The sequence below is a fragment of the Paramacrobiotus metropolitanus genome, unplaced genomic scaffold (genome assembly GCF_019649055.1).
Source record: "Paramacrobiotus metropolitanus isolate TYO unplaced genomic scaffold, Prichtersi_v1.0 Parri_scaffold0000043, whole genome shotgun sequence".
NCBI classification, from domain to species: Eukaryota; Metazoa; Tardigrada; class Eutardigrada; order Parachela; family Macrobiotidae; genus Paramacrobiotus; species Paramacrobiotus metropolitanus.
The window spans coordinates 479,859-491,015 of record NW_026570263.1 but is presented as its reverse complement, the minus strand read 5'-3'; positions in this window follow the sequence as shown (position 1 = coordinate 491,015).

Here is an 11,157-nt window from a genome sequence, read left to right as displayed (position 1 = left end):
AGTAGACTACCGTAAAAAAATATGCTGCCGCACCGACAGCTCATAGAAACAGAAATGAAAAGAAACCATTATTTAGTATTCAGTAATACATATAGTGAGCATTTATGGTCTGAATGAATAAAACGATCGTTTCAGTTGAAATCCTTCAACGTACATATATTTTCAGTTAACGCCTAAATTTGACAATAGACACAAATTAATCATTTTAATTAGTGCCTACGAGCGCAGGCATTTTTGCTATGTGAACGGGCTTGACAGAAAAAAGTTCATATGTACGCAACAGGCAACATTTTGTTCGAGTAGACACTTCGACAGAGTAATTTTCTTTTTACTACCTGCTGCTGTCCGGTCATATTCGATGCATCCGCAGAAGCACGGTTGCGCATCTGCAATTCCTCCCGTGTTTGCTTGATGAGCTCGGCTTTCATCCGTCGCTTCTGGCAATACAGCCGACACACGATGGGATAGCAGATTATGACGAATATGAGCGGGCTGTTCTTGGCGACAATAAACAAAATAATGCCATAAGAGAACAGCGGCCCATCTACTGTATCCTTCTCTCCGGGGATCACTTTGTGCAAGATAACATAAGGCACAGTAATGAGGTTAACCGCTACCAGCGATGCAGCGCACAACTGCCAGGCCAGCCTTACATTATGCAGGCGTTTGTAGGAGGCAGGAAAGCGCAGTGCCCACAGGCGATTGGCGGCAATCAGAGCGTGGATCTCCATCGGTACCACATGTAGCACTTCGGCATTGTACACGGTCAGGGGACGTGAGTTAAATTTCGTTAGGCCGCCCAGTGATAGACCGGCCTCCAATAGGTCGCCGGCGCTTTGCAGGATATTGCAGCCGGCTAAGCAGGTGATGTAGGCGGAGAAGGGGCTGCGGAAGCGCCGGTTGAGGGCGTACAGGAGGACGATGGGCAGACTGAACGCCACGAACAGACAAGCGAAGATGATGCTCTCCCACTCGTAGCGGTGCGTGTCTTCGGTATATAAGAACTGGATGACGGGGCTGCCTGTAAGGTTGTCCAGCGGGTCACAGATAGTGAAGTCATCAGTACAGTTGGTTCCACAGCTGCAGTTAGCATCCATATTGCTCGGAAATGTTAGTATGAATTACGGCAGTAGTCAGTACGAATGCAGACAGTCAGAAATGATTTCAGCGAGGGTCCCACTGCAAGATAAACGCTTATTGTAGTAGCGCTACGCACTTGTGTCTCATTACATAATTGTGGTATATAACTATGTCCGTTCCACTAGGGTAGGGTAGGATATAGCTCTGGTCTGTGTCAGTAGTCCTGGTGGCATTGGTGAACTGGCTTTATTTACGACTGCAACTACAGACACTTTAAAACCAAGTACGTAACGGCCAAAATCCGCAGGTACGAACAAGGGGGAGAGAGCGACAGAAGAGAACAAGATCCGAACGCCTACGTCATACGAGCTGTAGATCAGGAGAGTCGAGACACGGAATTCTGTTTAACAGTTTGTGTCCTCGGTACCGATAAAAGAGTATTTTTTGCTGCATTGTCGCTTAAAGTTGCGTACTGCACTCTTTCGCGTCCGCGTCTGCCTGCGCGAGCTTAAGCGCATGGTTCGGTTACATTTTGCGGGAATAGAACTGTGCTTGGTGCAATGCTATATACTGGCACAATTTTCCCTTGTGGCAGTGGCAATCACAACTGCACTCATACCAGCAGCTCACCAGAAATGACAGACATTTTTTTCTCGCCATTTGGATTTTAGCCGATGTACAGGGTCATTACCGAATTTCTTATGAAGTATGCTACCTGTCTGTCTATTTGCACCGGAATATTTCAATAGTTTTGGAAATAGATGCATTCGATGACCAGCTAAAACTGTTCGTTACAGAATGAGAATCGCAATATGTAATCTTCGTAACGCCGAATCAAGATGGACAAAATCAAGTTAAATCTCTTTAATCACTCCAGTAATTAATTGTCGTATGGCGTATAAAAGAATCAAACCTACCTAGCATCTTTATCGCATTTCGCGGCAACATCTAAGCAAGCGGAGCAGCCGCGGTGCGCGCAAATCAGGATAAAGTGGCGAAGTAGCGGGACATTACTCAAGGCCAAGACTGCAGTAGGCATCGACACACTCGGACCTTTAAGACAAGACGTCTCTCGCTTAGTCACCAAACTCAGAAAAATGATTCGAAAAATGAAACGGGCGAGATACGGACGACTGAAAAACGGCTGAAGTGATCGGTAGCCGAGTACCCGCGCCCGATCACTTCGGCCAACGTTCATATCGGCCGTTTCTCACTTCGGCAGCTGGATATTTAGGCCATTTCGGCCATTGTCTTAGGTTTCTTAGTTTTTCTTAGGCGTTTTTGGGGTTTTCTTAGGTTTTTTGGGTTTTCTTTTGTTTTGTCTCTTCCTGTGTTGTTGTTAGATATTTCCAGGCTTCTTAGGTTTGTTCTGAACAAGTTTCTTTAGTTTTTGTCAGGTTTCCGTGATTTCGGTGGTGGTGGTGAAAGGAACCCGTCAAAAATTCCCAACTCAAAGAATAAATTTCAATTTCCATTTCAATTTCCACAGATTGATCGGCTGTGAAAATGGAGTACTTAATGGACAACATCCGCTCGCTGACATGCACTGCGGACAGGACACCGTAGAAAATAACCAGATTATGAAGGCATGTGCGTCATGCAAATTGTTGACCAAGAATATTAACACAGCAATTCGCTCTTTACTTGTTTCCCTCGTTACAGGTATCAGTCGTTTTTTGTATCCTACGCACTTGTCTGCATTTCCGCGCTCGCCAAGCCCCAATACATCTAAACAAGATAACCCGTATCCGCGTCAGTGTGGATCGATCGCGAGTCCGCCACACGAGCAAAAGCCCAGTGGAAGTAGATATTATCGTAAGGAAATTTCAAAGCTTTAATGAAAAGCTGCACCGACTAACTTGCTTTAACATTGTAAGTTTGATGATTGTTAGGCTCAGCGTTGGCGCAACACTGCAACAATAAGGTGATGCATAACAGTCCACTGTGGCAGTTATGACGTCAGCATTTCGATCTGCATAGCCCGACAAATGCCGCTACGACGGCGTGCCGCAGAGAGGGCATGCTCAGCGCAAAGAGCAACGGGTCCAAAATGGGCTGCAACAGCAGGATCCAAGAGGTAAACGCATAGAAGGCTTCATCGATCATTGGGACACCAGCGAGTTCCATGGTTGAGCGGAGCCGTATGGGAAACCAGCAGATGACCGTGCTCAGCGTCAACGCGCTGAATGCTACAAACGGACGACTTTCGAATGCCGTTTTCTTAACAGCTGTTGCTTTGGGCGCGACCTAAAAAAACAGTAGTGGCGCTTTGTCTGTTCAGTGATTAAAAAACTAAAGCAAGCTAATAAGACATAAAACCGTCCATGTGCACATGTCAAAAGGAGGAAGGAAATTTTACCTAAAAAACCAGTAGTGGCGGTTTGTCTGTTCAGTGGGTAAACCAAACTAAAGTAACCTATTAAAACATAAATCCGTACATGTGCACATGTCAAAAGCAGGAAGGAAATTTTAGAGTAAAGAAATTTTGTGTGGTCAAAAGGAGGAAGGAAATTTTATGAGGGAAATTTTGTTTGGTCAAAAGGAGGAAAGACATTTTTCGGGTCAAACAGAGGAAGGAAATGTGCACACAGGCACAACAGCAGCATTACTGACGCACTTGGCCAAGTAAGATAGGTACCTTATCTCATTCAAATTCAACTGTAGGTTAATTTTCTGCTACCTGCGGTCTGGCCGGATGCAGTGCATCCACGGACGCACGACTCCGCATCTGCAAATTCGTCGACCGCGTCGTTGCCGGTGTTGACATCCTGAGCTGGGCTTTTCGCTTTTGCTTCCTGTGATACAGCCAACATACGACTGGGTAGCAAATTAGAACAAACAGCAGCGGGCCGTCGTTGATTATAATCGTCAATATCGTTTCGTAATAATTAACCACTTTGTCTCCTGCACTGTCCTTCGTTGGGGTCACTTTTTTCAGGATGAGTACAGGCAGAGCGGTTAAGTGGACCATTCCCACCGTTGTACCGCATATTGTCCAGGCCAGTTTGAAGTTGTGATGGCGTTTGTACGAAATAGGAAGCCGAGCGCCCACAAACGATTAAAAGCAATCAAAGCGTGCATCTGCATCGGCAGCACGTACAGCACGTGCCCACAGTACAGCACATAGGTCTGTGCCTCTATCCAGCTGGCCGTGTCCACACTGATTATCAACTGGATCAGGCTGCCGACGCCTTGCAGAATATTGCAGGCAGCTAAGCAGGTGATGTAGACGGAGAAAGAAGTGCGGAAGCGCTGGCTGAGAAAGAAAAGGAGGATGATGGGCAGATTGAGCGCCACATACAGAATGGTGTAAACGCCGGATACCGCCCATGATTCTGACGGAACGAATATTACCAGAGAGCCGTCGTTGGTGGTGTCGTTGACGATGTCAAACTGGCTTCCATTGATCCAGTCAGCAGTGCAGTTGGTTTCACAGCTGAAATTACCATCCATGCTAAACTGGCCGCGGATCTTGCCGGTTGTGAGGGATAATTACAGACGCAATACGTGTAAATGGTGTAATGCTTTGCACACCGTCAAATCAGAAGAGCGAGGTGGCAGTCCGCTCAAAGAAAGCGCCTGTTAAGTGTGACATTATACAGGCTGAATTAACACGAACTATAGTTACTGCATATTCTTGACACTAGGATATTATACAGTAATATCGCATTGGGCACACTCAGGCACGGCTAGTAAGGACAAGAGGTATCAGCTCGATTTATTCGCGGGTGAAGCTGCTGGGAAAATGGAGCATGCGCAATATACGATAAAAAATCCGTTTGCTAACAGGCAAAATGAAGACGGGACGACGGGAGGAGAGAACATGTTACTAATGCGTACGTCAAAGGCGCTGTAGAATCAAGAAAAGTTCCGCTCTGAATTGTTTGCTTAGGATTCCGGGTAGTTTTTGCTGTAATATATCACTATGTGTGCCACCACAATGCTCAATGCACAAATGGCCGAGTTCCATACGCTTCTTTTTTCGTAGCTTTCGCTCTCGACGGTAACTAACAACCGAGAAGGATTCAAAAACTCCTTGTCAAAATCAAGCAGTAACTGTAAGAATTTCAGTTTTTTCGACCGCAGCGTAGCGAAAATCGGATCGAATTCATCGTCAGCAAAAATTTAAAAAATTTCCGTCGCAGTAACTAATAACTACGTGATACGAGTATTATGGACTCTGCTGTAAGCCCGCGCTCAAGCTCTGACTCTGACTCTGACCGCTCAAACTCTGACTCTGACTACTCAAACTGTGACTGCTTAAAGTCTGACTCGGACGGGAAAAAGTCTGACTCTGACTGGAAAAAGTCTGACTCTGACTGGCCAACATCTGACTCTGACCGCTATACTCTGACCACTAAAACTGTCCAACAAATTTTATTAGGTTATACCAAGGTGACGAAGGTCACTTATGTTATTTAAGTTTTCTGAGGAACCTAAGAAGCCTAAGAATAACCTAAGAAGCAGAGTTTGGGTAATCAGAGTCAGAGTATGAGCGGTCAGAGTCAGACTTTGAGTATTCAGAGTAAGACATTGAGCAGTCAGAGTCAGAATTTGGGTGGTCAGAATCAGAGTCAGAGTTTGAGCTTGGGCCTCTGCTGTAAGGACTTAAATGACGCAGTAAGCAAAATGCGAAACCCAGCTCTTTTCCGATTTTTTGACCATCAGTCTGCTGTCTGGCCAAATTGAACGCATCCATTGACGCACGACGGTGTGTCGACAGATCCGTTGCCTGTGTAGACGTATGTGTGTGCTTCCAGAGCTCAAGATTTCCTCTGTCGTTTCCGGCAGTGCAGCGAGCACATGACAGGATAACTGATGATAAAGGTCAGCGGGGTGTTATGAGCCACAATCAACAACGTCAAGATGTAGTAAAACACTGTTCAGAGTAATACATCTCCCGCGGAGGTCATTCTGGTCATGATCACTGATGGCACAGTGAGAACCGGAAGACTAAGGAAGGGAACCAAATCCAAGTTCTGGCGTCATACGCGCTCTAGATGACGAAACACGCAATTCTGCTTTGTGGTTTCTAATCTGAAAACTCGATACTTTTTGCTGCGTTACAATTAACGTTACTTCCGCATTCTCGTTTTTACTTCGAAAGTGTAGTTAAGGCAAACATCCGCCTATTTACGCAGAAGGATGACAGAAGGACAGCACTGCTTACAGCCTTACTGTCTACTGCACAGGCTTGACTCACCGGTCAGTAACATATGCTATGTTATGCCGTATGGGTTTTTGAATTTCCATTACAGTAGATCTCGTGTGAAAAGAGAGCTTCACTGACCTTTCTGGAAAATAGCTATCCCTTTGACCGCTGGGAGAGCGGAAATATTAAATGAGCTCTTGTTTCTTTGGCTGTCTTTGTGTGCCTTTATTACCTGTGGTACAACCGTTATGCAACAGCTTAAAACAACACAATTTTACAACATCAAAATTTCATTAAACTTTTCGGCTCGTTTCATCGTTCCTAAACCTGTTGCAGCGTTTCCCCGTTATATCACTAGTGACAATCTTTGACGCAGGAATCCATGGGAACGTCTTTCGCCTGTGTGTTGCTCAAGTCGTTTGCCCAGCTCTTTAATGCGGGCGACAGCTGACGGTCCCCATAGTCCCATTGTTTCGAAAGCACTTGAAGAAAAAATGTATCTGGTGTTTAAGTACGAGTAAGTACAACCGGGACTTCTGTTCTGTTCAGCCGCACCTGCGTGAGTTAAATATTAATATTGGAGTTTATTGTCCTTGCACAGAGCAGGTGCCCCCTCTTGGCTTCAGACAGACACAGTCAAAAATAAACAATAAACATGTAGTGTTCAGCTTTTCGACAACAATAAAAGCATATTTAACAAAGGTTACATCAAGAGACATGCATAACAGATGAAAGTAAAGCAGCGATTCGCATATCAAGACCACAAAAACCATTGCTGGGATCGTGTCCATTCATTTTGGCCACCATTCATTTTGGCCACCATACATTTTGGCCACCAATCATTTTGGCCACCCCAGGTTTCTTAGTTTTCTTAGGTTTCTTAGGTTTCTTAGGTTTCTTAGGTTCTTAGGTTTTCTTAGGTTTTCTTAGGTTATTCTTAGATTCTTAGGTTTTTAGGTTTCTAAGTTTGTTAGTTGGCCGAAATGACGGGTGGCCAAAATGATTGGTGGCCAAAATGAATGGTGGCCAGAATGAATGGTGGCCAAAATGATAGGGCGCCACTGGGATACATTCAGGATATCTTAGATAACTAAATAGACGACAAATTATGTGAAGATAGCGTAGCAAAATTAGCAATAGAATATCAGTAGACCCATTCTCGTACAAACACATTAGACGGCCAGATTTTTGGATTCAAAATCTTTTCAGATGCATCCTTGAATGTTCCAACACGGGCAAAGGTCGACGTTCGTTTGTCCCCAGCAGGAGGGACAAATACGCTTACAAATCTTGTAGCAATTCCAGCTTTTTTTAACTGGTTGGATATGAAAGCGTTGTACTCTTTGATGTTCAAAAACTGCGAACTTCCCAAGCGAGGAATTCCTCTGACACAAAAATCTGCGTGAGGCTTGCGGTTACACTGCAATGTACGTACCAGTTCACTTTGAGGTTCTGCATTATCTGCCACGGTAGTCATCTCTCCACGTATCGTTTTTGGCTGGCGTTTCGTAATGGCTGCATAGGTAGGGGCTTTACCAGCTGGTTGGATGGAAAAATCATCAGACGTTAATTTTAACCCGTTCGTCGTGGACGGGTTCGGTAATTCGGCCTTGCGTAGGTTCAGTCGCGGCGCCTCTGTTCTTCGAGGTTTCCAACGTTTTCCCGTTTCGGCAAGTTGTTTAGCTTCCTTAGCTGTAGTCCCAAAATGGTTTACAGCGATCTCCTCAACCTCGGGGTCGGTACCCACTACGTCATCTTCGACGGTATGATAATGAACGTTGCATTCTACGAGGTACACTCTTTCACACAAATTCTCCATTGCTTTGTTGAAATCATCGACATTTTCCTGAGATAACAATGGCGCAGAGGGAACCAAGAGATTTTCAGCCGATGAAACGTTAGACACCACAGGTTTCTCAGTTGCCGTATTCTTGATGTGGGAAGGCGCGACAGTGTCAACGCAAGTGACATCCCACGCTAAACACAACCCTCTCGGCCAGGCAGAAGTTGTGCAGCCGTCAGGGCGTCGTTTGTGCGACGTGCCACGTGGCTGCAGTTCTGCCGGAATCCCAGCTGAAACACACGCGCGGCAAATGATGTCGCTTAATCCACCATGTCGTGGGAGGGTACTGCGACATTTCGCCGCCGACAACTCGTCGCAGGACTTTCGGTCGCAGACATTTTGCCGCAGGGTCATCTTGCCTCGCGAGGCGACGCGACGTTTCGTCGCGGGACACTTAACCCGTTAACCGGTAGGACTTCATGCCGCAGGACATTTCGACGCATGCCCGTTTCGGTGAGGGGACATTTCGCCGCGAGGCTGTTTCGACGCAAAGACATTCCTTTATCAGACATATTTTTATTTGGCGTATTAAATTGTCGCAAAAACCCAAGAAAAAATTTAAAAAACCTAAGAACCTTGGAAATCTAAGAACACCTAAGAAAAAAACCTGAGCAATACCTAAGAAAACACCCGCAAGGAATCCAAGAAGCCTACGAAACCTGAGGAACCTTTGGAACCTAAGAAAACATCAGAAAACCTAAAATAACCTAAGAAACCTAAGTAACCTTAAGAAAAAGTCGAGAAACCCTGAGAAAACTAAGCGCCTCGAATTAGTTTGCGGCGAACTGTCCGCGACCAGACGTCTTACGTCAGAATGTCTCAAAGCGAAAATGCCTTAAAGGAAAATGCCCCAAACCAAAGTGTCCCAGCGTCGAAATGTCCAGCGACGAAATGTCTTCGCGGACAAAAGTCGCGCGTCGAATTTGATTGCGGCGAAATGTCACACTCCCAACTGTCCGGGAGCGCATGGGAGTCTACCAGCAGAGAACGCGCAAGACAGACCATGGTGTCCGTATTTGTCTACATGCTTCTGGCGCTTCATGCATTCGGGGGGTTCACATGTTGCGACTCCAAGTCTCAGACCGACGAAGCTGTCTTTTAAAACGTGCACAAACGATGGCTTCAATAAAAAAAGCTACTTGAAGTATACAATATTATATGTCGCACAGTGACAGAATTACACATGACAAACCGTATCCGCTTCAGGATAGATCGGTTCAGGCGCTAGCGAGCGGAAGCATAGTGGAAATAAGAAATAAACGGAAATAGTTTAACAATAGTTGATAGCCAAAAACGCTACAATGTGGTTAAAGTAGCGTGGTTAAAGGTTACCCATAGCAGACGGATGCGTGATGTGAAGCTTGTGACGTCAGCATTTAGATCTGCACCGCCATACAAAGGCGGCCACGACGGCATGCCGCAGGGATGGCATGCTCAGCGCAAACAGCAGCGGGTCGAAAACAGGCTGTAAAGGTAGGATCGATGTGGCAAAAACAAAGAAGACGTGATCGGTTACTGGGACACCAGCGAATTCTATGACGAAGCAGAGCCACATGGGAAACCAGCACACGACTGTGCTCAGCGTCAGCACACTCAATGCTACAAACGGACGGTTTTCAAATGCCCGCTTTTCAACAGCGGCAGCTTTCGACGCTACCTAAGAGCAAATAACAGCTTTAGCAACGTCCTGCTGGAATCAAACGAAATGATTAGGATCTATACAAAAATTATTACTGTGTAGTATGTTTATTACTAACAACTTCTTTAAATGACGCACTAGGCCAAAATACGATATTTTGTCACTTTAAACCGTAAGTTTATCCCTGCTACCTGCTGTCTGGCCGGGTTCAGTGCATAAACCGACACACGATTCCGCATCTGCAAATTGGTCGACCGCATAGTTGCCGGTGTTTGTGTCCTCAGCTGGGCTTTTCTCTTTTGTTTCCTGTGATACAGCCAGCACACGACTGGGTAGCAAATTATAATGAATACCAGTGGGCCGACTTTAGTTGTAAACATCAGTATCAGTGGGTAATATGTCAGCACTTCGCCGTTTCCATAGCCCTGTGTTGGGGTCACGGTATTAAGGATGACTGAAGGCAGAGCAATTGCGTGGATTGTTCCCACTGTTGCACCGCATATTGTCCAGGCCAGTTTGGGGTTGTGTAAGCGCTTGAAAGAGATAGGCCAGCCCAGGGCCCACAAACGATGCACTGCAATCAAAGCGTGCATCTGCATCGGCAGCACACTCAGCACTTCCCCCAGGTACAGCACATAGGGCACTATCCCGATCTCGCTGGCCAAGGTCAGACGGGTTATCAGCTGGAACAGGTCGCCGATGCCCAGCAGGGTATTACAGACAGCCAAGCAGGTGATGTAGACGGAGAAAGAACTACGGAAGCGCTGGTTAAGAGCGAAGAGGAGGATGACGGGCAGATTGAGCGCCACATACAGAAGAGTGTAAACGCCGGATAATCGCCCATGATTCTGGCCGAACGAATATTACCGTAGAGGTTTCGTTGGTGGTGTCGTTGACGATGTCCAACTGGCTACCGTTGATCCAGTCAGCAGTGCAGTTGGTTTCACAGCTGAAATTACCATCCATACTACACTGGCCGCGGATTTTGCCGGTTGTTAGGGATAATTACAGACGCAATACGTGTAATGCTTCAGACACCGGCAAATCAGAACAGCAAGGTGGCTCAACGAAAACTTAAACTAATAATAAAATCATTCAATAAAATATTCAAAAATAACTGAACGTTTTACAGGTTACATATCTAACACGTTCGTTATACTTGGCACTTGGATACACTCGTATATTGCACAATAATCGTATTGGACACAAGCAGGCATCACTTACCAGTTAGACGTACCTAGCAAATGCAGTAGGCACAACGGCACTTCACTCGTGAGCTTGGTTTATTCGCTGGTGAATCTGCTTGGAAAATGGTCAATGGATCATGCGCAAGCTACAACATCCGTTTGCTGACAGACAATGAGGACGGGACGACGGGAAAAGGGAACAGGATACTGATGCGGCTGTCAAAGGAGAAAAAACGAAGTTCCGCTGTGGAGTGTT